General features: G+C 43.8%; 1 long non-coding RNA gene across 1 annotated transcript; it reads left to right on the forward strand.

Moving 5' to 3' along the window:
- Positions 1 to 20,845: 20,845 nt before the first annotated feature.
- Positions 20,846 to 22,304, forward strand: LOC148314348 (uncharacterized). The gene is made up of 3 exons (XR_015841814.1): positions 20,846 to 20,869; positions 21,243 to 21,412; positions 22,213 to 22,304. It is a non-coding gene; the product is annotated as an uncharacterized LOC148314348 (long non-coding RNA).
- The last annotated feature ends 1,820 nt before the right edge of the window (positions 22,305 to 24,124 follow it).

Raw genomic sequence — 24,124 nt, forward strand, 5'->3', positions numbered from 1 at the left:
TTTATTTATTTATTCATTTATTCATTCATAACTGACAGCCTCGCGCTCCGCTCGTGCCCGGGCAGAAGAGGTGCTCCAATTTGGCTTAACTGTGACACACGCCCGCCCTCCTCCCCCGGAGCTTCCATTCGGTTAAACTTAGGGGCCGCTTGGCACCGCCCGTGCCCGGGGAAGGTGCTCCTCTTCGGCTTACTGTGACGCGAGCATGCCCTCCTCCTCCGGAGCTTCCATTCGGTTAAACTTAGGGGCCGCTTGGAACCGCCCGTGCCCGGGGAAGGTGCTCCTCTACGGCTTAACTGCCACGCACGCCGGCCGGAGCTCTGGTACGGTCCGAACCGCGCGAAACGTCGCCACCGATCGTGTCCGGGGGAACGTGCTCTTCTTCGTCCACTCTCCTCTTCGCCCACGCTCTTCTTCGGCGCACGCCGGCCGTCTAACCGCTCCAGCGCCCCGTCGTGCCGCTCGGCGAAACTACAATGCCCCCGAATATTTTTTAGACCCGCGAAGCACTGAACCCGCGAAAGGTGAACCGCGAAGTAGCGAGGGTTCACTGTATGTATAAGACCAAGACCTACAAAAAAGTCTCTTGGAGCAATGAGCTAGGTTTTACAGGAAGTCGGCCATTTTGAATTTACTTAAAAGGGGGCGGGTCACCACAATGGACTTTGTGTAGAAATTATTATTGGGCCCCGAGCAGCGACCGCGGCGAGGTCCCTATTGTTTTTGTAGAAAACATTATTACTTTTATTATTATTATTATTATTATTATTAGGGCCTGAGCAGCGACCGCTGCGAAGTCCCTATTGTTTTTGTAGAAATTATTATTATTATTATTTTTCCGATTGTTCGATCGCATTTTTGACCCCCGAAACATGCACAAAAACTCACCAAACTTGGCAGTCTCATCGGGCATGGCGAAAAATTTGATATTTTAACGTCTAATATGAACAGGAAGTGAGTTATGAATTTTTGAAAGTCCGACTTTTGCCCTTTTTTGCATGTTTACAGGGGTCATTCTTTTGCACCCTGATCCTAAAGGCTTCATCTGATTGCCTTAAAATTCTGTCTGTAGCATCTGAAGACCTGGGACAAACACTGGGGCTAAAATTTTTTGTTTCCGAAATACTATATGACGGGGGCGGGGCTTCAAAGTTTTCACTTAAGATTTCCTTCGCCGCAATGGACAAAATGCTTAATAACATTCCTGCACATGCTGCTAAAAATCCAAAACTTCACATGTACATAAAGAGTCTGTACCTGAAGACATCTATATGTTTATATTCAGTTATACACCTTGCGCCAATCAATATCAATTTTTACATTTTGACGTACTGCACGGTGCCCTTTTAACGAATCTGATTGAAAATTGGCTAGAAAAGACTCAAGACATTGATCTTACTCTATCCCTATTTTTGTGACTTTCCTTCGAAGGGCGTGGCTATTACGGTGCCGCAGAGTCTGATTATTCTCCGTGGCAACAAAAGTTCCTGCAAAATGATTCAGATGATCCATCTTCTCGAAATTTTTCACATTTGAGGATATTCAGGCCCTGAAGACGGCTGCCAACTTATTTTTGATCGCAGTGGTAGCGCCACCAACTGGTTAAAACAAATACAAATTATTTTCGTTGATTTTTTTCTCCGGGCAGGTTAACAAAATCTACCTTACATTTGCTCGGATGAGTGTTTAGGCCTTGAGGATGTCACAATACGAAAGTCTTTCGCCTTCTTCAGAGTGTCACATGATGGTGTCTTGTGGCCCGTCTTTATCAGCTGATGTGACTTACCTGTCACAAGAATGAAGGCAAGTCACGCCCCCCGCTGTCCGTTCACTCCGCCAAAATGCTGCTCCAGGTGGTAGAGAGGATGAAGGCTCCCTTGTCTCTGTTCATGGTTTTTATGCCTCGCTTGCAGATCTCAATGGCCTCTCTGATCCAGCGCTGTTGTTTGTTCTCTTCGGTGCGGATGACCCTGCCCTTCTCCCGGTCCATGATGTGGTTTTCCCTTTTGCAGTGGTCAGTGATTGCTGATTTGTAATGTTCATGTTGTGCTTGTTCTTTTACTGCTCTGATTTTTTCATTTTTTTGACAGGTAAGTCACACCCTCATGGAACATCAGCTGATAAAGACGGGTCTCAAGACACCATCATGCGACACTCTGAAGAAGGCAAAAGACTCGCCGAAACATGTCAGGTAAAAAATTAACCTAAAACATAATTGTCTGCTTTTAATGAATCAGTCAAATATCAATAATAAGAAGACAAAATGAACCTAATACAAATAAATGAATGCTTAATAACTCCCCTGCACATGCTCCTAAAAATCCAAACCTTCACCTGTAAATAAAACGTCCCGACCTGAAGACATCTTAATGTTATTATTTTGTTATACACACAGCGCCGCCAAGTGGAATCAAAAATTTGTTTTTATTTTAATTTTCACGTACTGCACGGTGCCCTTTTGACGAATCCGACTGAAAATTAGTCAGAAAAGACTCAAGACAATGATCTTACTCTCTGCCGAATTTTGTGACGTTTTGGCAAAAGGCGTGGCTATTACGGTGCTGAAAAGTCCGATTGTACTCTGTGGCAACAAAAGCTCCGGCAACATGACTCAGATGATCCTATCTTCTCGAAGTTGTACACATTTGAGGATACTTCAGCCCAGAAGACATCTACCAACTTATTTTACATCGTAGTAGTAGCGCCACCAACTGGTAAAAGCTAATACAAGTTATTTTCTTGGATGTTTTTCTCCGTGCAACTCAACAAGGTCGCCCTCATATATGCTCGGATGACTGTTTCGGCCATGAGGATGTCACAATACGAAATTAGTCCTTTTTCGTGAAAAGTTGTGGGAGTGGCATTGCACTGTTCGGCAATAAAACAACGCTGATTATGAGGTTCTAAATATGAACGACAACTCGTGAAACTTTACACACACATCAGGCCGAGCAAATTTATCAATATTTTATACGTTAGTTGTGCAGCTTTTTTGAAATGGCTCGCCATGGCCCTCGAGAAATGTTCAAAAAAGCAGCCCTGATTGAGTGTTTCACCTCGCTTTTTGTAAATTTTATGGAGTACAGTGAACCCTCGGTTATCGCGGTTAATGGGGACCGAGACCACCCGCGAAAACTGAAAATCCGCGAAGTAGCGGCGCACCTTCAAAAATGCTTAAAAAAAATATACAATATATATATATATATATATATATATATATATATATATATATATATACGGGGAGAGAGAGAGTGAAATTCATTTTATAACAAAAAAACCAAATTATTATTAAAACGTATTATTTTTTTATTCCCCAGCCATTCTTTTTGTATTTATTTAATTACTCCGACTTTTACCTGCTGGTACGCCGTCCGGTGTGCCCTGTGAAATGAAAGGTGGCATTCTTTATTTATTTACTCATTTATTCATTCATAACTGACAGCCTCGCGCTCCGCTCGTGCCCGGGCGGAAGAGGTGCTCCAATTCGGCTTAACTGTGACACACGCCCGCCCTCCTCCCCCGGAACTTCCATTCTGTTAAACTTAGGGGCCGCTTGGCACCGCCCGTGCCCGGGGAAGGTGCTCCTCTTCGGCTTACTGTGACGCGAGCATGCCCTCCTCCTCCGGAGCTTCCATTCGGTTAAACTTAGGGGCCGCTTGGAACCGCCCGTGCCCGGGGAAGGTGCTCCTCTTCGGCTTACTGTGACGCGAGCATGCCCTCCTCCTCCGGAGCTTCCATTCGGTTAAACTTAGGGGCCGCTTGGAACCGCCCGTGCCCGGGGAAGGTGCTCCTCTTCGGCTTACTGTGACGCGAGCATGCCCTCCTCCTCCGGAGCTTCCATTCGGTTAAACTTAGGGGCCGCTTGGCACCGCCCGTGCCCGGGGAAGGTGCTCCTCTACGGCTTAACTGCCACGCACGCCGGCCGGAGCTCTGGTACGGTCCGAACCGCGCGAAACGTCGCCACCGATCGTGTCCGGGAGAACGTGCTCTTCTTCGTCCACTCTCCTCTTCGCCCACGCTCTTCTTCGGCGCACGCCGGCCGTCTAACCGCTCCAGCGCCCCATTTGAGGATATTCAGGCCCTGAAGACGGCTGCCAACTTATTTTTGATCGCAGTGGTAGCGCCACCAACTGGTTAAAACAAATACAAATTATTTTCGTTGATTTTTTTCTCCGGGCAGGTTAACAAAATCTACCTTACATTTGCTCGGATGAGTGTTTAGGCCTTGAGGATGTCACAATACGAAAGTCTTTCGCCTTCTTCAGAGTGTCACATGATGGTGTCTTGTGGCCCGTCTTTATCAGCTGATGTTCCATGAGGGCGTGACTTACCTGTCACAAGAATGAAGGCAAGTCACGCCCCCCGCTGTCCGTTCACTCCGCCAAAATGCTGCTCCAGGTGGTAGGTGCTCCAATTCGGCTTAACTGTGACACACGCCCGCCCACCTCCCCCGGAACTTCCATTCTGTTAAACTTAGGGGCCGCTTGGCACCGCCCGTGCCCGGGGAAGGTGCTCCTCTTCGGCTTACTGTGACGCGAGCATGCCCTCCTCCTCCGGAGCTTCCATTCAGTTAAACTTAGGGGCCGCTTGGAACCGCCCGTGCCCGGGGAAGGTGCTCCTCTTCGGCTTACTGTGACGCGAGCATGCCCTCCTCCTCCGGAGCTTCCATTCGGTTAAACTTAGGGGCCGCTTGGAACCGCCCGTGCCCGGGGAAGGTGCTCCTCTTCGGCTTACTGTGACGCGAGCATGCCCTCCTCCTCCGGAGCTTCCATTCGGTTAAACTTAGGGGCCGCTTGGCACCGCCCGTGCCCGGGGAAGGTGCTCCTCTACGGCTTAACTGCCACGCACGCCGGCCGGAGCTCTGGTACGGTCCGAACCGCGCGAAACGTCGCCACCGATCGTGTCCGGGAGAACGTGCTCTTCTTCGTCCACTCTCCTCTTCACCCACGCTCTTCTTCGGCGCACGCCGGCCGTCTAACCGCTCCAGCGCCCCATTTGAGGATATTCAGGCCCTGAAGACGGCTGCCAACTTATTTTTGATCGCAGTGGTAGCGCCACCAACTGGTTAAAACAAATACAAATTATTTTCGCTCGGCGAAACTACAATGCCCCCGAATATTTTTTAGACCCGCGAAGCACTGAACCCGCGAAAGGTGAACCGCGAAGTAGCGAGGGTTCACTGTATGTATAAGACCAAGACCTACAAAAAAGTCTCTTGGAGCAATGAGCTAGGTTTTACAGGAAGTCGGCCATTTTGAATTTACTTAAAAGGGGGCGGGTCACCACAATGGACTTTGTGTAGAAATTATTATTGGGGCCCGAGCAGCGACGGCGGCGAGGTCCCTATTGTTTTTGTAGAAATTATTATTAGGGCCTGAGCAGCGACCGCTACGAGGTCCCCATTGTTTTTGTGGAAATTATTATTATTTTTATTATTATTATTATTAGGGCCCGAGCAGTGACCGCTGCGAGGTCACTATTGTTTTTCTAGAAATTGTTATTAGGGCCCGAGCTGCGACGGCTGCGAGGTCCCTATTGTTTTTGTAGAAAATATTATTACTTTTATTATTATTAATATTATTATTATTATTATTAGGGCCTGAGCAGCGACCGCTGCGAAGTCCCTATTGTTTTTGTAGAAATTATTATTATTATTATTTTTCCGATTGTTCGATCGCATTTTTGACCCCCGAAACATGCACAAAAACTCACCAAACTTGGCAGTCTCATCGGGCATGGCGAAAAATTTGATATTTTAACGTCTAATATGAACAGGAAGTGAGTTATGAATTTTTGAAAGTCCGACTTTTGCCCTTTTTTGCATGTTTACAGGGGTCATTCTTTTGCACCCTGATCCTAAAGGCTTCATCTGATTGCCTTAAAATTCTGTCTGGAGCATCTGAAGACCTGGGACAAACACTGGGGCTAAAATTTTTTGTTTCCGAAATACTATATGACGGGGGCGGGTCTTCAAAGTTTTCACTTAAGATTTCCTTCGCCGCAATGGACAAAATGCTTAATAACTCTCCTGCACATGCTGCTAAAAATCCAAAACTTCACATGTACATAAAAAGTCTGTACCTGAAGACATCTATATGTTTATATTCAGTTATACACCTTGCGCCAATCAATATCATTTTTTACATTTTGACGTACTGCACGGTGCCCTTTTAACGAATCTGATTGAAAATTGGCTAGAAAAGACTCAAGACATTGATCTTACTCTATCCCTATTTTTGTGACTTTCCTTCGAAGGGCGTGGCTATTACGGTGCCGCAGAGTCTGATTATTCTCAGTGGCAACAAAAGTTCCTGCAAAATGATTCAGATGATCCATCTTCTCGAAATTTTTCACATTTGAGGATATTCAGGCCCTGAAGACGGCTGCCAACTTATTTTTGATCGCAGTGGTAGCGCCACCAACTGGTTAAAACAAATACAAATTATTTTCGTTGATGTTTTTCTCCGGGCAGGTGAACAAAATCTACCTTATATTTGCTCGGATGAGTGTTTAGGCCTTGAGCATGTCACAATACGAAAGTCTTTCGCCTTCTTCAGAGTGTCACATGATGCTGTCTTGTGACCCGTCTTTATCAGCTGATGTTCCATGAGGGCGTGACTTACCTGTCACAAGAATGAAGGCAAGTCACGCCCCCCGCTGTCCGTTCACTCCGCCAAAATGCTGCTCCAGGTGGTAGAGAGGATGAAGGCTCCCTTGTCTCTGTTCATGGTTTTTATGCCTCGCTTGCAGATCTCAATGGCCTCTCTGATCCAGCGCTGTTGTTTGTTCTCTTCGGTGCGGATGACCCTGCCCTTCTCCCGGTCCATGATGTGGTTTTCCCTTTTGCAGTGGTCAGTGATTGCTGATTTGTAATGTTCATGTTGTGCTTGTTCTTTTACTGCTCTGATTTTTTCATTTTTTTGACAGGTAAGTCACACCCTCATGGAACATCAGCTGATAAAGACGGGTCTCAAGACACCATCATGCGACACTCTGAAGAAGGCAAAAGACTCGCCGAAACATGTCAGGTAAAAAATTAACCTAAAACATAATTGTCTGCTTTTAATGAATCAGTCAAATATCAATAATAAGAAGACAAAATGAACCTAATACAAATAAATGAATGCTTAATAACTCCCCTGCACATGCTCCTAAAAATCCAAACCTTCACCTGTAAATAAAACGTCCCGACCTGAAGACATCTTAATGTTATTATTTTGTTATACACACAGCGCCGCCAAGTGGAATCAAAAATTTGTTTTTATTTTAATTTTCACGTACTGCACGGTGCCCTTTTGACGAATCCGACTGAAAATTAGTCAGAAAAGACTCAAGACAATGATCTTACTTTCTGCCGAATTTTGTGACGTTTTGGCAAAAGGCGTGGCTATTACGGTGCTGAAAAGTCCGATTGTACTCTGTGGCAACAAAAGCTCCGGCAACATGACTCAGATGATCCTATCTTCTCGAAGTTGTACACATTTGAGGATACTTCAGCCCAGAAGACATCTACCAACTTATTTTACATCGTAGTAGTAGCGCCACCAACTGGTAAAAGCTAATACAAGTTATTTTCTTGGATGTTTTTCTCCGTGCAACTCAACAAGGTCGCCCTCATATATGCTCGGATGACTGTTTCGGCCATGAGGATGTCACAATACGAAATTAGTCCTTTTTCGTGAAAAGTTGTGGGAGTGGCATTGCACTGTTCGGCAATAAAACAACGCTGATTATGAGGTTCTAAATATGAACGACAACTCGTGAAACTTTACACACACATCAGGCCGAGCAAATTTATCAATATTTTATACGTTAGTTGTGCAGCTTTTTTGAAATGGCTCGCCATGGCCCTCGAGAAATGTTCAAAAAAGCAGCCCTGATTGAGTGTTTCACCTCGCTTTTTGTAAATTTTATGGAGTACAGTGAACCCTCGGTTATCGCGGTTAATGGGGACCGAGACCACCCGCGAAAACTGAAAATCCGCGAAGTAGCGGCGCACCTTCAAAAATGCTTAAAAAAAATATACAATATATATATATATATATATATATATATATATATATATATATATATATATATACGGGGAGAGAGAGAGTGAAATTCATTTTATAACAAAAAAACCAAATTATTATTAAAACGTATTATTTTTTTATTCCCCAGCCATTCTTTTTGTATTTATTTAATTACTCCGACTTTTACCTGCTGGTACGCCGTCCGGTGTGCCCTGTGAAATGAAAGGTGGCATTCTTTATTTATTTATTCATTTATTCATTCATAACTGACAGCCTCGCGCTCCGCTCGTGCCCGGGCGGAAGAGGTGCTCCAATTCGGCTTAACTGTGACACACGCCCGCCCTCCTCCCCCGGAACTTCCATTCTGTTAAACTTAGGGGCCGCTTGGCACCGCCCGTGCCCGGGGAAGGTGCTCCTCTTCGGCTTACTGTGACGCGAGCATGCCCTCCTCCTCCGGAGCTTCCATTCAGTTAAACTTAGGGGCCGCTTGGAACCGCCCGTGCCCGGGGAAGGTGCTCCTCTTCGGCTTACTGTGACGCGAGCATGCCCTCCTCCTCCGGAGCTTCCATTCGGTTAAACTTAGGGGCCGCTTGGAACCGCCCGTGCCCGGGGAAGGTGCTCCTCTTCGGCTTACTGTGACGCGAGCATGCCCTCCTCCTCCGGAGCTTCCATTCGGTTAAACTTAGGGGCCGCTTGGCACCGCCCGTGCCCGGGGAAGGTGCTCCTCTACGGCTTAACTGCCACGCACGCCGGCCGGAGCTCTGGTACGGTCCGAACCGCGCGAAACGTCGCCACCGATCGTGTCCGGGAGAACGTGCTCTTCTTCGTCCACTCTCCTCTTCGCCCACGCTCTTCTTCGGCGCACGCCGGCCGTCTAACCGCTCCAGCGCCCCGTCGTGCCGCTCGGCGAAACTACAATGCCCCCGAATATTTTTTAGACCCGCGAAGCACTGAACCCGCGAAAGGTGAACCGCGAAGTAGCGAGGGTTCACTGTATGTATAAGACCAAGACCTACAAAAAAGTCTCTTGGAGCAATGAGCTAGGTTTTACAGGAAGTCGGCCATTTTGAATTTACCTAAAAGGGGGCGGGTCACCACAATGGACTTTGTGTAGAAATTATTATTGGGGCCCGAGCAGCGACGGCGGCGAGGTCCCTATTGTTTTTGTAGAAATTATTAATAGGGCCTGAGCAGCGACCGCTACGAGGTCCCCATTGTTTTTGTGGAAATTATTATTATTTTTATTATTATTATTATTAGGGCCCGAGCAGTGACCGCTGCGAGGTCCCTATTGTTTTTCTAGAAATTGTTATTAGGGCCCGAGCTGCGACGGCTGCGAGGTCCCTATTGTTTTTGTAGAAAATATTATTACTTTTATTATTATTAATATTATTATTATTATTATTAGGGCCTGAGCAGCGACCGCTGCGAAGTCCCTATTGTTTTTGTAGAAATTATTATTATTATTATTTTTCCGATTGTTCGATCGCATTTTTGACCCCCGAAACATGCACAAAAACTCACCAAACTTGGCAGTCTCATCGGGCATGGCGAAAAATTTGATATTTTAACGTCTAATATGAACAGGAAGTGAGTTATGAATTTTTGAAAGTCCGACTTTTGCCCTTTTTTGCATGTTTACAGGGGTCATTCTTTTGCACCCTGATCCTAAAGGCTTCATCTGATTGCCTTAAAATTCTGTCTGGAGCATCTGAAGACCTGGGACAAACACTGGGGCTAAAATTTTTTGTTTCCGAAATACTATATGACGGGGGCGGGTCTTCAAAGTTTTCACTTAAGATTTCCTTCGCCGCAATGGACAAAATGCTTAATAACTCTCCTGCACATGCTGCTAAAAATCCAAAACTTCACATGTACATAAAAAGTCTGTACCTGAAGACATCTATATGTTTATATTCAGTTATACACCTTGCGCCAATCAATATCTATTTTTACATTTTGACGTACTGCACGGTGCCCTTTTAACGAATCTGATTGAAAATTGGCTAGAAAAGACTCAAGACATTGATCTTACTCTATCCCTATTTTTGTGACTTTCCTTCGAAGGGCGTGGCTATTACGGTGCCGCAGAGTCTGATTATTCTCCGTGGCAACAAAAGTTCCTGCAAAATGATTCAGATGATCCATCTTCTCGAAATTTTTCACATTTGAGGATATTCAGGCCCTGAAGACGGCTGCCAACTTATTTTTGATCGCAGTGGTAGCGCCACCAACTGGTTAAAACAAATACAAATTATTTTCGTTGATGTTTTTCTCCGGGCAGGTGAACAAAATCTACCTTATATTTGCTCGGATGAGTGTTTAGGCCTTGAGCATGTCACAATACGAAAGTCTTTCGCCTTCTTCAGAGTGTCACATGATGCTGTCTTGTGACCCGTCTTTATCAGCTGATGTTCCATGAGGGCGTGACTTACCTGTCACAAGAATGAAGGCAAGTCACGCCCCCCGCTGTCCGTTCACTCCGCCAAGATGCTGGTCCAGGTGGTAGAGAGGATGAAGGCTCCCTTGTCTCTGTTCATGGTTTTTATGCCTCGCTTGCAGATCTCAATGGCCTCTCTGATCCAGCGCTGTTGTTTGTTCTCTTCTGTGCGGATGACCCTGCCCTTCGCCCGGTCCATGATGTGGTTTTCCCTTTTGCAGTGGTCAGTGATTGCTGATTTGTAATGTTCATGTTGTGCTTGTTCTTTTACTGCTCTGATTTTTTCATTTTTTTGACAGGTAAGTCACACCCTCATGGAACATCAGTTCAAGACACCATCATGCGACACTCTGAAGAAGGCGAAAGACTCGCCGAAACATGTCAGGTAAAAAATTAACCTAAAACATAATTGTCTGCTTTTAATGAATCAGTCAAATATCAATAATAAGAAGACAAAATGAACCTAATACAAATAAATGAATGCTTAATAACTCCCCTGCACATGCTCCTAAAAATCCAAACCTTCACCTGTAAATAAAACGTCCCGACCTGAAGACATCTTAATGTTATTATTTTGTTATACACACAGTGCCGCCAAGTGGAATCAAAAATTTGTTTTTATTTTAATTTTCACGTACTGCACGGTGCCCTTTTGACGAATCCGACTGAAAATGAGTCAGAAAAGATTCAAGACAATGATCTTACTCTCTGCCGAATTTTGTGACGTTTTGGCAAAAGGCGTGGCTATTAAGGTGCTGAAAAGTCCGATTGTACTCTGTGGCAACAAAAGCTCCGGCAACATGACTCAGATGATCCTATCTTCTCGAAGTTGTACACATTTGAGGATACTTCAGCCCTGAAGACATCTACCAACTTATTTTACATCGTAGTAGTAGCGCCACCAACTGGTAAAAGCTAATACAAGTTATTTTCTTGGATGTTTTTCTCCGTGCAACTCAACAAGGTCGCCCTCATATATGCTCGGATGACTGTTTCGGCCATGAGGATGTCACAATACGAAATTCGTCCTTTTTCATGAAAAGTTGTGGGAGTGGCATTGCACTGTTCGGCAATAAAACAAAGCTGATTATGAGGTTCTAAATATGAACGACAACTTGTAAAACTTTACACACACATCAGGCCGAGCAAATTTATCAATATTTTATACGTTAGTTGTGCAGCTTTTTTTAAATGGCTCGCCATGGCCCTCGAGAAATGTTAAAAAAAGCAGCTCTGGTTGAGTGTTTCACCTCGCTTTTTGTAAATTTTATGGAGTACAGTGAACCCTCGGTTATCGCGGTTAACGGGGACCGAGACCACCCGCGAAAACTGAAAATCCGCGAAGTAGCGGCGCACCTTCAAAAATGCTTAAAAAAAATAAACAGGTCACTGCTCGGGCCCTAATAATAATAATAATTATAATTTCCACAAAAACAATGGGGACCTCGTAGCGGTCGCTGCTCGGGCCCTAATAATAATTTCTACAAAAACAATAGGGACCTCGCCGCGGTCGCTGCTCGGGCCCCAATAATAATTTCTACACAAAGTCCATTGTGGTGACCCGCCCCCTTTTAAGTAAATTCAAAATGGCCGACTTCCTGTAAAACCTAGCTCATTGCTCCAAGAGTCTTTTTTGTAGGTCTTGGTCTTATACATACAGTGAACCCTCGCTACTTGGCGGTTCACCTTTCGCGGGTTCAGTGCTTCGCGGGTCTAAAAAATATTCGGGGGCATTGTAGTTTCGCCGAGCGGCACGACGGGGCGCTGGAGCGGTTAGACGGCCGGCGTGCGCCAAAGAAGAGCGTGGGCGAAGAGGAGAGTGGACGAAGAAGAGCACGTTCCCCCGGACACGATCGGTGGCGACGTTTCGCGCGGTTCGGACAGTACCAGAGCTCCGGCCGGCGTGCGTGGCAGTTAAGCCGTAGAGGAGCACCTTCCCCGGGCACGGGCGGTGCCAAGCGGCCCCTAAGTTTAACCGAATGGAAGCTCCGGAGGAGGAGGGCATGCTCGCGTCACAGTAAGCCGAAAAGGAGCACCTTCCCCGGGCACGGGCGGTTCCAAGCGTCCCCTAAGTTTAACCGAATGGAAGCTCCGGAGGAGGAGGGCATGCTCGCGTCACAGTAAGCCGAAGAGGAGCACCTTCCCCGGCCACGGGCGGTTCCAAGCGGCCCCTAAGTTTAACCGAATGGAAGCTCCGGAGGAGGAGGGCATGCTCGCGTCACAGTAAGCCGAAGAGGAGCACCTTCCCCGGGCACGGGCGGTGCCAAGCGGCCCCTAAGTTTAACCGAATGGAAGCTCCGGGGGAGGAGGGTGGGCGTGTGTCACAGTTAAGCCGAATTGGAGCACCTCTTCCGCCCGGGAACGAGCGGAGCGCGAAGCTGTCAGTTATGAATGAATAAATAAATAAAGAAAGAAAGAATGGCACCTTTCATTTCACAGGGCACACCAGACGGCGTACCAGCAGGTAAAAGTCTGAGTAATTAAATAAATACAAAAAGAATGGCTGGGGAATAAAAAAATAATACGTTTTAATAATAATTTGGTTTTTTTGTTATAACATCAATTTCACTCTCTCTCTCTCTCCCCGTATATATATATTTATATATTTATTATATATATTGTATTTTTTTTTAAGCATTTTTGAAGGTGCGCCGCTACTTCGCGGATTTTCAGTTTTCGCGGGTGGTCTCGGTCCCCATTAACCGCGATAACCGAGGGTTCACTGTACTCCATAAAATTTACAAAAAGCGAGGTGAAACACTCAACCAGGGCTGCTTTTTTTAACATTTCTCGAGGGCCATGGCGAGCCATTTCAAAATAGCTGCACAACTAACGTATAAAATATTGATAAATTTGCTCTGCCTGATGTGTGTGTAAAGTTTCACGAGTTGTCGTTCATATTTAGAACCTCATAATCAGCGTTGTTTTATTGCCGAACAGTGCAATGCCACTCCCACAACTTTTCACGAAAAAGGATGAATTTCGTATTGTGACATCCTCATGGCCGAAACAGTCATCCGAGCATATATGAGGGCGACCTTGTTGAGTTGCACGGAGAAAAACATCCAAAAAAATAACTTGTATTAGCTTTTACCAGTTGGTGGCGCTACTACTACGATGAAAAATAAGTTGGTGGATGTCTTCAGGGCTGAAGTATCCTCAAATGTGTACAACTTCGAGAAGATAGTATCATCTGAGTAATGTTGCCGGAGCTTTTGTTGCCACAGAGTACAATCGGACTTTTCAGCACCGTAATAGCCACGCCTTTTGCCAAAACGTCACAAAATTCGGCAGAGAGTAAGTGAGTCTTTTCTGACTAATTTTCAGTCGGATTCGTCAAAAGGGCACCGTGCAGTACGTGAAAATTAAAATAAAAACAAATTTTTGATTCCACTTGGCGGCGCTGTGTGTATAACAAAATAATAACATTAAGATGTCTTCAGGTCGGGACGTTTTATTTACAGGTGAAGGTTTGGATTTTTAGGAGCATGTCCAGGGGAGTTATTAAGCATTCATTTATTTGTATTAGGTTCATTTTGTCTTCTTATTATTGATATTTGACTGATTCATTAAAAGCAGACAATTATGTTTTAGGTTAATTTTTTACCTGACATGTTTCGGCGAGTCTTTCGCCTTCTTCAGAGTGTCGCATGATGGTGTCTTGAGACCCGTCTTTATCAGCTGATGTTCCATGAGGGTGTGACTTACCTGTCAAAAAAATTAAAAAATCAGAGCAGTAAAAGAACAAGCACAACATGAACATTACAAATCAGCAATCACTGACCACTGCAAAAGGGAAAACCACATCATGGACTGGGAGAAGGGCAGGGTCATCCGCACCGGAGAGAACAAACTACAGCGCTGGATCAAAGAAGCAATTGAGATCTGCAAGCGAGGCATAAAAACCATGAACAGAGACAAGGGAGCCTTCATCCTCTCTACCACCTGGAGCAGCATCTTGGCGGAGTGAACGGACAGCGGGGGGCGTGACTTGCCTTCATTCTTGTGACAGGTAAGGCACGCCTTCATGGAACATCAGCTGATTAAGACTGGTCACAAGACACCATCACAGGGTTCGAAGTTAACTTTAAAAACTGCTTCCCCATAGGGCAAGTGCCACTAAAATTTGCCTTGCCCGAGTGGCCAAATTACTTGCCCAACTTGGGCAAGTGACAATTCTTTTTCTCTTGCCCTGAGTGACTTTTTGTATGACAAAGTGTATAATTACAAATTGCATGAATTTTTTGTTCGGACAGTTCCCGCCTAGAAAGAATTAAAAATACGTTACAATCATAAGTGTTGCTTATATAAAAATGTATCATGTATTAACACATTAATTAGGTGTCTGCTGACCCAGGATTATGTTATTGTTATGTTATGTTATATATCAAAGAGAATGTGGAATGACACTGAACGATGGAAGGTGGAAGGATGTGGAAAGATCGTGAATGACATTGAATGATTTGGAATGACACTGAAAGATTTTGAATAATACTGAATGACACTGAATGAAGTAAAACTCTCTGGGAACGGGCCAATTCAAGATAGCTGCCGCACTGTGGGGGAGGCTTTGGTACCAAATTTGGAAAGAGACCCAAACGGTTGGGTCCATTTTATATCAGTGTGGGGGTGAAACGTTGGTCTCTGCGGAGCTGTCTGAATATTGGAGAAGTGAGAAGACAAAGTAAAACAGAACAATTAAAATCACTCTTCAAATACATATTGTTTGGTAAGCAGAGCATGATTTACAGCTCACCATTTTATTGCATGCACCAAGCATGTTATACATTTTTCTGTCCACGGGATGGCGTAGTCAAGAAAAATGAAGCATCTCGAAGCCCATTCGTGTGTGAAGTATTTCCCTGCAGGGCTTGGCTGCTTTATGGGGCTTCATTTTGCCATCACTAGTTTTAGATAGTTTTAATTTTTGAAAGAGCATTTTCATTTTACAGTGAACCCTCGCTACTTCGCAGTTCACCTTTCGCGGGTTCAGTGCTTCGCGGGTCTAAAAAATATTCGGGGGCATTGTAGTTTCGCCGAGCGGCACGACGGGGCGCTGGAGCTGTAAGACGGCCGGCATGCGCCGAAGAAGAGCGTGGGCGAAGAGGAGAGTGGACGAAGAAGAGCACGTTCCCCCGGGCACGATTTGGGGCGACGTTTCGCGCGGTTCGGACCGTACCAGAGCTCCGGCCAGCGTGCGTGGCAGTTAAGCCGAAGAGGAACAACTTCCGCCCGGGCACTAGCGGGGCGACATTTCGCTCTGTTCGGGAGCGTACGAGAGCTCCGGAGGAGGCCGGCCGGCGTGCGTGGCAGTTAAGCCGAAGAGGAGCACCTTCCCCGGGCACGGGCGGTGTCAAGCGGCCCCTAAGTTTAACCGAATGGAAGCTCCGGAGGAGGAGGGCATGCTCGCGTCACAGTTAAGCCGAAGAGAAGCACCTTCCCCGGGCACGGGCGGGGCGAAATGAAACCGAGTTCAACCGAACGGAGACACGCTTTGACATGACAATTAAGCCGAAGAGGAGCACCTCTTCCGCCCGAGCACGAGCGGAGCGCGAGGCTGTCAGTTATGAATGAATAAATGAATAAAAAAAATAAATGAAGAATGCCACCTTTCATACAAAAAGAAGTAATTGAATAAATACAAAAATAATGGCTGGGGAATAAAAAAATAATAAGTTTTAATAATAATTTTTTTTTTTTTGTTATAGCATGAATTTCACTCTCTCTCTCTCTACCCGTGTATATATATATATATATACATATATATATATATATATACATATTTATTATTATTTTTTTTTTAAGCATTTTTGAAGGTGCACCACTACTTCGCACTTTTTTTTTTTAAGCATTTTTGAAGGTGCGCCGCTACTTCGCGGATTTTCAGTTTTCGCGGGTGGTCTCGGTCCCCATTAACCGCGATAACCGAGGGTTCACTGTATTTTTTTCATTATCGAATTTTATTTTTTTCTATTCAAGTTTTGAGTTCATTTTCGTTTACTAAAATAACCTTGGGCTGCAACTACTATCACAGCAACGGCTCATTATATTTTGGCTGCTAAATATGCCAATTTGTCAGAGAGAAGACCGTGACAAAGAATGGCCCAATCGCAATAAACACTCTACACCATACGTTCCTCGTTGACGTGTACATGGGGTGTTGCAGAGCACAGGTTCCAAGCGTACCGATATTGCAAAATTGGGACAATGCGTGTGACGACACCAACTTCCGCCTCCTATGTCATCGAGCTTGGCGGCACGTTATCATTATGTATTTATTTGTAACAATTTTGACGTTGAGAGTGATATTAAAACTTAAGTAATGTGGTAGTTAAGAAAAAACCCTGGCTTGGGACCCACCGGAACAAGCTATAGCTTCATTTGTACTATTTGAGGCGCTCTCACAATCTGCGGCGCATGCACACAAGGTCGCTAAGTACGCTAGCTGCACTCGGACAAAACACGTAGGTGACTTTAAAAGAGTGACCGAAATTGCACACATGCAACTGTTTATCATAATGTCATAATTTGATATGTACATTTGAAGAGAATTTTTTTCAGCATGGGCACAAGAATTCCACCGAACATCGCCAGTTCAATGGGATTTTGGTTAAGTCCGCAAATAATTGTGGACAATATACTTTGGCTGCGCGCTCGAATAATTTTACTCGTATATACTTCAATGAGGGTGTAGTGTGGGTATCGGGATCTTTAACACGCCCTAACACGAAGCTGACTCTCCAACCGCCACAGCCTTTTAATGACGAAATTATAAAATAAACAAAAACACTGTTCAACAACATAAAATAAAATAAAAAATCACATCATACTTACATTTATAAACTTTAATCCTCAAGAACATTATTCTCAGGTTGACCGAAAGACGAGGACACGGGAGCGCCTCGGGCATGTTCTTCTTCCTTGTGTAGGCGAATGAAGTTTTAAGGTGCTTGTCCGCCACCTGCTGTGCTGAACTATGTATTAAATAAGAAAAGCAAATTGTTGAATGTTTTTTCCCCAATGAAGACTGAATTGTAAAATACCCGGAAATGGCTTTTCTGTTTTATTGTGCATTTAAAAAAAATTCAGATTGTCCTTTTTTGTTGAGATAATTGTTGAATATTGAAATTGCACATGTAACTGGTAATTTAGTTTTAGATATTATTTGAACCAGTGGAGGGCCATGCATTTCACACCTGGGCCTTCAATGAAGTCCTACTTAGTCCTACTTGAATAAATCCCCCTCATAATACCATAATTTATGACACCACGGGTGGACAAACAATATACAGAAAAGCACTTAGACAGCACTGACCGAGTGTTGGACGATATAGCTTCTCTTGAAAGGTCCGTGTTGAAAATGGCCTCGCAAGTGAATCTTCAATTTCTAAAGATAAAGATGTCTTTTAATTGTCCAATAACGGGGACATTTGCAGTGTTACAGCAGCAAAGATATACATCACACAGTGGCACCGACGTAATGTAGCCGTTAATGTATAACATTGGCAGCAGGCATTCATAAAAAGCATGCAAATATACACAGTATATACGTATATACACAGATCCCCATGTATATACACACTTACAGCCCACAACATATACAAGTGTAAGGAAACACTCCTAATGCCTGTCTATGGTTCAGAGGGGAAATAAATAAAAATGCTGCAATGATAAAAAAAAATACTGAATGATTGAAAATACTGCAATGATAAAAATACTGCAAGAATAAAAGTACTGTACCCAGCCAACATGTCCAACTGGGCCCCAAATGGGGTAAATGCGGGATTCCTGGGTACCAAGTGGGAATGGGCTAGAAGTGGGCAATGGTACAGGGTTCCATGTGGGCGCCATCTGGGATTGGTGGGCATGGGCTTAAACTGGGCAAATGTTGTGGGTGCAATACGGGTTGTGTATGGGCTAAGTGGGCATGGGTTAGAACTGGTAAAGATAAAGATAAAGATGTCCTTTATTAGTCCCACAATGGGGAAATTTGAGGTGTTACAGCAGCAAAGATATAGCTCACACAGAGTCGGCGGCGTAATGTAGCCGTTAATGTATAACATTAGCAGCAGACATTCATAAAAAGCATGCAAATATACACAGTATAAACGTATCTAAGTGTAAGGAAACACTCCTAATGTCTGTCCATTATACAGAGGGGAAAATGCTGTAATGATAAAAACTACTGAATCTACTACTGAAACCATTTATAGGTCCTATTTGGGTTATGTGTGGGCTAAGTGGGCATGGGTTAGAACTGGTCAACCATGTGAGGGTCTCATATGGGCTGTATATGGGCCAAGTGGGCATGGGTTAGAGCTGGTCAACCATGTCTGGGTCCTATTTGGGTTATGTGTGGGCTAAGTGGGCATGGGTTAGAAGTGGTCACCATTTATCGGTCCTGTTTGGGTTATGTGTGGGATAAGTGGGCATAGGTTAGAGCTGGTCAACCATGTCTGGGTCCTGTATGGGTTATAGATGAGCTAAGCGGGCATGGGTTTGAAAATTTGTTCTGGAGCCTTTTTGATATTTAATGCATGCTATGCTAATAGTAACCACCCTGAAGACTATTCTCAGTAGAACTATTCAATGGATGCCAAAACGATAGAGACATGGCCATGGAGCCTATGCTGCGAGATTGTGAAAGGACTAAAATAAGTGTAGGATTTTTGAGGACCAGAAGTCAGCTTTTATTAGGTTTGACATTGATTTAACTTATGGAACAATGCAAATTATGGTCGGGTTGTTGTTGGACTTTTTCCGCTTTTGACTAAGGGACGGGTGTTTTTATTTTCTGGGACTCTTTAGAACAAGCGGCACGGTGGCGGACTGGTTAGCAAGTCCGCATCACAGTACAGAAGTGCAAGGTTCTCCCTGTGCCTGCTAGGGTTTTCGCCGGTTTCCTCCCACTTTCCAAAAACATCCATGATAGGTTGATTGGTCACTGGTCCAAGGTCTGAGTGTGAGAGCGGATGGTTGCTTGTCTCTGTGTGCCCTGCGATTGACTGGCAACCAGTTCAGGGTGTACCCTGTCGACTGCCCGAAGACAGCTGGGATAGGCTCCAGCACTCCCGGGGACCCTTGTGAGGACAAGAAGCAGTACAGAGGATTGATTGATTTATTAAAATTAAAATTAAATTCATGTATTTATCTATGCTAAATTTAACAAGGCTGGACGTTATATTTTGTGAATTTACATGTACCCCCAACTGTGACTTAATAACCCTTAAGGGACAAGATAACATTTTATAATATACCAGACAGCTAAGATTGTCATCTATGAACTATTTGACAAGGCAGGTCCAGCATTGTCAGCCACATCCAACAGTCAACACAGTTACTTTTTTTTAAATAAACAAAATCAACATTATTAATTAATGTTATTTTATTAATTCTGTATGCTGTGAAAGATCTTTATTCAAAGTATATTTGAAGTTATTTCTACCTTATTGCTTGATTTTTGTAGATTCAAGTTGGAGTTGTCAAAATTACAGATTCTTTTGAAGGCAGCATATTCAAACTGTGAGAAAAGGAGCGAATGCAAGCTACGCGGTCTTTGAGGTGCGGCAGAAGAGCTGAAAGCACGGTGAGTCCCGAACGATAATTGAATTAATTAATTAATCTTGGGTAAATGTCTGGCTCTCATTTTTTAGACTTACTTTACAATGTGTTTTGTAATTTTTCAAGGTTGCCTGTGTTGGAAAACTGCTTGGTGCGTTAGCTAAAACACAGTATGCTAAAATGATAAGTGACGAGAACACAGAGGGTATATCAACAACGTACGTACTCGAATTATTTTGGGGAAAACTTAAGTACATTATAATCACCCTTTTAATAATACTGATAAGCGTTGTGTGTTTTATTTATTTTTATGAGGACCTTTACAACGAGCTACATATTGTTAGCATTGGGCCTACGACGCTAAACACAGTGTCCCTCGATCTCTCTCCAAAATTCTCCAAAAGACTTAAGCTTTCACTCAAATTAATACAATCTACTCCACTAGCTCATTTAAGGCTTTTTTGTGATGTGTTTGATTTGGGTAAGTAAAGCAAAACATATTAACTGTTGAATGTTGCCTGTTATTTAAATAATAGAAATTCAAGATGAAAGTTGAACAGATATTGAAATGCTAGATTGGCTCATTCAGAATCATGCCACAATGTGCTTTGTATGTTTTGTGTGTGGGTTTATCAAGCTCTAATTCAATGCAGTGTCCAAAACGAGCGCGCATAATTGTTGGATGAATGTTGGTTAATAGAGTCAGATAATAGTTAAAATTCCAACAGTTGAACAGATGTTGAAATGCTAGATTGGCTCATTCAGAATCATGCCACAATGTGCTTTGTATGTTTTGTGTGTAGGCTTATCAAGCTCTAATTCAATGCAGTGTTGAGCTGCATTTGAGAGGAACTACGTAAGTAACTAATGTGGAAAAATTGTGACTTCTTTGTGTACTTTTATTTTGAATATTCAAATTTTGTGGGTAAAGGTTAGAGAAAATAAGTTAAAAATGAGAGCTGTACAGGTATTTAAGTTTTTGGTTTGTAAAATACCCGAATGTGGGTTTCAGCAGGTGAGGCAATGATTGGACAGAGCAAAAGCTATGCTCCAAAATAGAAGTGATTACACCTTCACTAGACTAACCTGCAGCTAATTACATAATTATAAAATTAACACTTTAACCTGGCTTCCCCATCACAGATGTATTCTTTTAAATGCAAAGCTCTTTGTTCTAGCTTTTGTTGTTAAATGACATTCATGCCCAAGTGTCTATGCATCCATTGCAGGGATGTTTTCTCAAGTGACGAGTCTGAAGCCTGTGATGACGAAGTACCATCTACACCTCCCCATGGATTGTCACAGAGAAAAAGCTTCCTAACCAAGAGAGGCGCTGCAGAAGGTCCTTGAGTACGTCCAACATGTTGAGTCTGTGAGTCTACTGCAGGATCTAATGCAGGTATGAAAATGATGAAATTTTAATGTATTATCTTCAAAATTATAAATAATTATTTAATTTCTTGAAATATAAAATTAGGTACCCTAAACCCAAGTAGGAACCCCAGTCCCAGTACATTCCTGATTCTGGAGCTACAGAGATCAAACCATCCTACTGTATCACTAAATAGCCCCACCTCTAAAACCCTGATTCGGAAGGCCGAGTTGAAAGACTTCAGAGTTCAAGATGGTCAACTGCAACTATGATAAGCCGAATGTGTTCACCCCAAGTCGGAAACTGAGAAAAAGACTCAATTTTCACATGATTTCAGTCCCTTCTATATTTAAAAGAATGTATTGGGGCTCTAAAAATGTGAAATATTTTTACAAGTATTTCTTTTACTACTCATAGGCAGTTTCATAATAATAGTACAATTTGGCATCGTGTATTGTTTTTTGGTTCCATTCAAAATGCACAAGACGTATAGACATATTTTGTTTGTGGATCGCTGCAGCATCACACGAGCGCACAGAGACAAACGTGGCAGCAACTTAAAACAATTAAAATATCGAATCGAAATCGGGAACTGAAAATCAAAAATCGAATCGGGGCTTGAGTGAATCGTTACCTCCCTAATCATAATCATTTTGGTAGAATGTTGGGCTCTTGCCCTTTGAGTGTATATGGCGTTACCGAAGCTGTTCACTTAATCGACAATTCCTTTCCTGTGACGTTTATCATAACCAGTTTAACTGCCAAAATATTTTTAAGTGTGTGATGATTATCTGGATCGAGTGACACCCATGTTATAATGGTTGCAGGTATTGGTGGATTGGACGATAGTGTCAGAACAATGATGGCGTTCATCATGACAAATCCTCTGTCTCTGAAGTACAATCTCTTTGGACATCGTAGCAAGAACAAGCGCCGAGACCTGCCTTTTTCTGATGTTCTATACGGTAATATATTTTTTTTTTAAGGGATTGTGGTGTGAAGACATTTCAGCATGTCCCATAAGGTTTCACAATCATTAAATAGCTTTACTAAGTTGGCTTCTTGTCTTTTTTGTTTTAGGAGCACTGAAAAGGAATGGAGCCACAAAGGACATCAACGAGAAGGACACAGGCAACCCTGTCCAAGTGGTTCATGGGAGCTTGTGATCAAGGTGGGAATAGGGCAGTTCGAGCTCGGAGATCTCAAGGCAACTGTCAGGTTTAAAACGTCCTGACGCCATTTTTAGACTGAAGGTGGCATAAATCCAGACCAAACCAGTTAGAGTTTTGTTTTTGACCATTCGCGAATGGGAGAGGAAGTCAGGAGGTGAAGCAGGCGTCTTGCCAGTTCAATCTCGCGCACTCTCTCTCACTCTCTACCACCCGTTCGGTCTTTTATCAGCAACCTAAGCAGACAATGGAGGTCTGTCTGAAATTCTAGCAGGCAGGCAGGAAGCAATCAACCACAGTAGTCAGTCAGGAATTCGAAACTAAAGTGTGTGCGTGTGTTCCAGTTGTGCGCGTGTGTGCTAAAGCAATAATGTGAGTGTCTGTGTGTGTGCGCAATTATAACTGATACAAATAGTGTATAAAAACATGATTAGAAATACACAAACTATTTACATATCCTCATCCCATCTCACATTCACCCGTTTGTGGGTTTAAATCATGTCCTTACGGCTTTAAGACAGATCATCATAATGAAATCATACAACAGTGTGGTCATCCGTGGAGGGGCGAAAACCCTCAGTAGGGACAAAATTCCCCTCCTCCCTTCCGGCGTGGAACGAGATTCTCATGGTATGTTGGTCACTTGGGAATAAAACATAAAAAAACTTCAATATACCTAGTGAAAAATAACAAAACTGTCTCCACGCAGAGTTTGTCTCCACGCAGAGCTTGTCTCTGCGGCGACTTGATCGAGGCCCTTGCCTCGTTGTAGGAGGGGACAGCCGTCTTTACCTCCCGGATCTTCGTGTGTGGTGTATGTGTGTGCATGTGTGGGGGCAGGGGCAAAAGGGTCCATGTGTTATTTAGGTTTCAGTGTCCAGTTCGAGTTTGTCATTGTCCAGTTCGAATTCGTCATTCTCAACATCAATCAGGTTGTAATGGTACATTTGGGCAACAAACATGCAGTTAATAATCATCTTTGTCATAAGAATAATGCAACATGAACAGACTACACATAACAAAAATGAAAACCATAATTATCCCGATATATTGTCTTTCAAATTCTTCGTAGTGGTCATAACATCAATAATTGTTTCATTTTATTAAAAATGTAAATGCAGTAATGTTCTCCAATCAAGGCTAAAATTCTTTATGTACGTCATTAATTTCCAAACAATATCTAATCTTTTTGTTCTGTGGCTTCAACATTCGTATCTGTGGCTGGTTGTGCGGTTCCGATGTGCGTGTGGTCCGATATTGTGACTCAGGTGGGCTCCTGTTCGAGGGATTCGCGTTGCTCGGCCTTTAGCTGGAAACCGGAGAAGCTTGTACTGCAACTGGTGGATCCAGCTGCCACGCCCCGCGACCTTTGCTGCCGTCGGGGTCACTGCAATCATCTGGCGAGGGCCATCTCAGCATTCACTTGTCCCAACGAAGTCGTTTCAGCACCTTGAAGAAGAGTTGGTCTCCCACACGGACGTGATTTCTCTGTGGATCAGAACACACTGACCAGTAATTGCGTCTTTTTTTTTTTTTTCTTTTTGGTCAAAACATGTTTCCCATGTGGACT

Source organism: Idiotropiscis lumnitzeri, unplaced genomic scaffold, assembly GCF_059441095.1.
Source record: "Idiotropiscis lumnitzeri isolate Australia: NSW breed Sydney's pygmy pipehorse unplaced genomic scaffold, RoL_Ilum_1.0 HiC_scaffold_314, whole genome shotgun sequence".
NCBI classification, from domain to species: Eukaryota; Metazoa; Chordata; class Actinopteri; order Syngnathiformes; family Syngnathidae; genus Idiotropiscis; species Idiotropiscis lumnitzeri.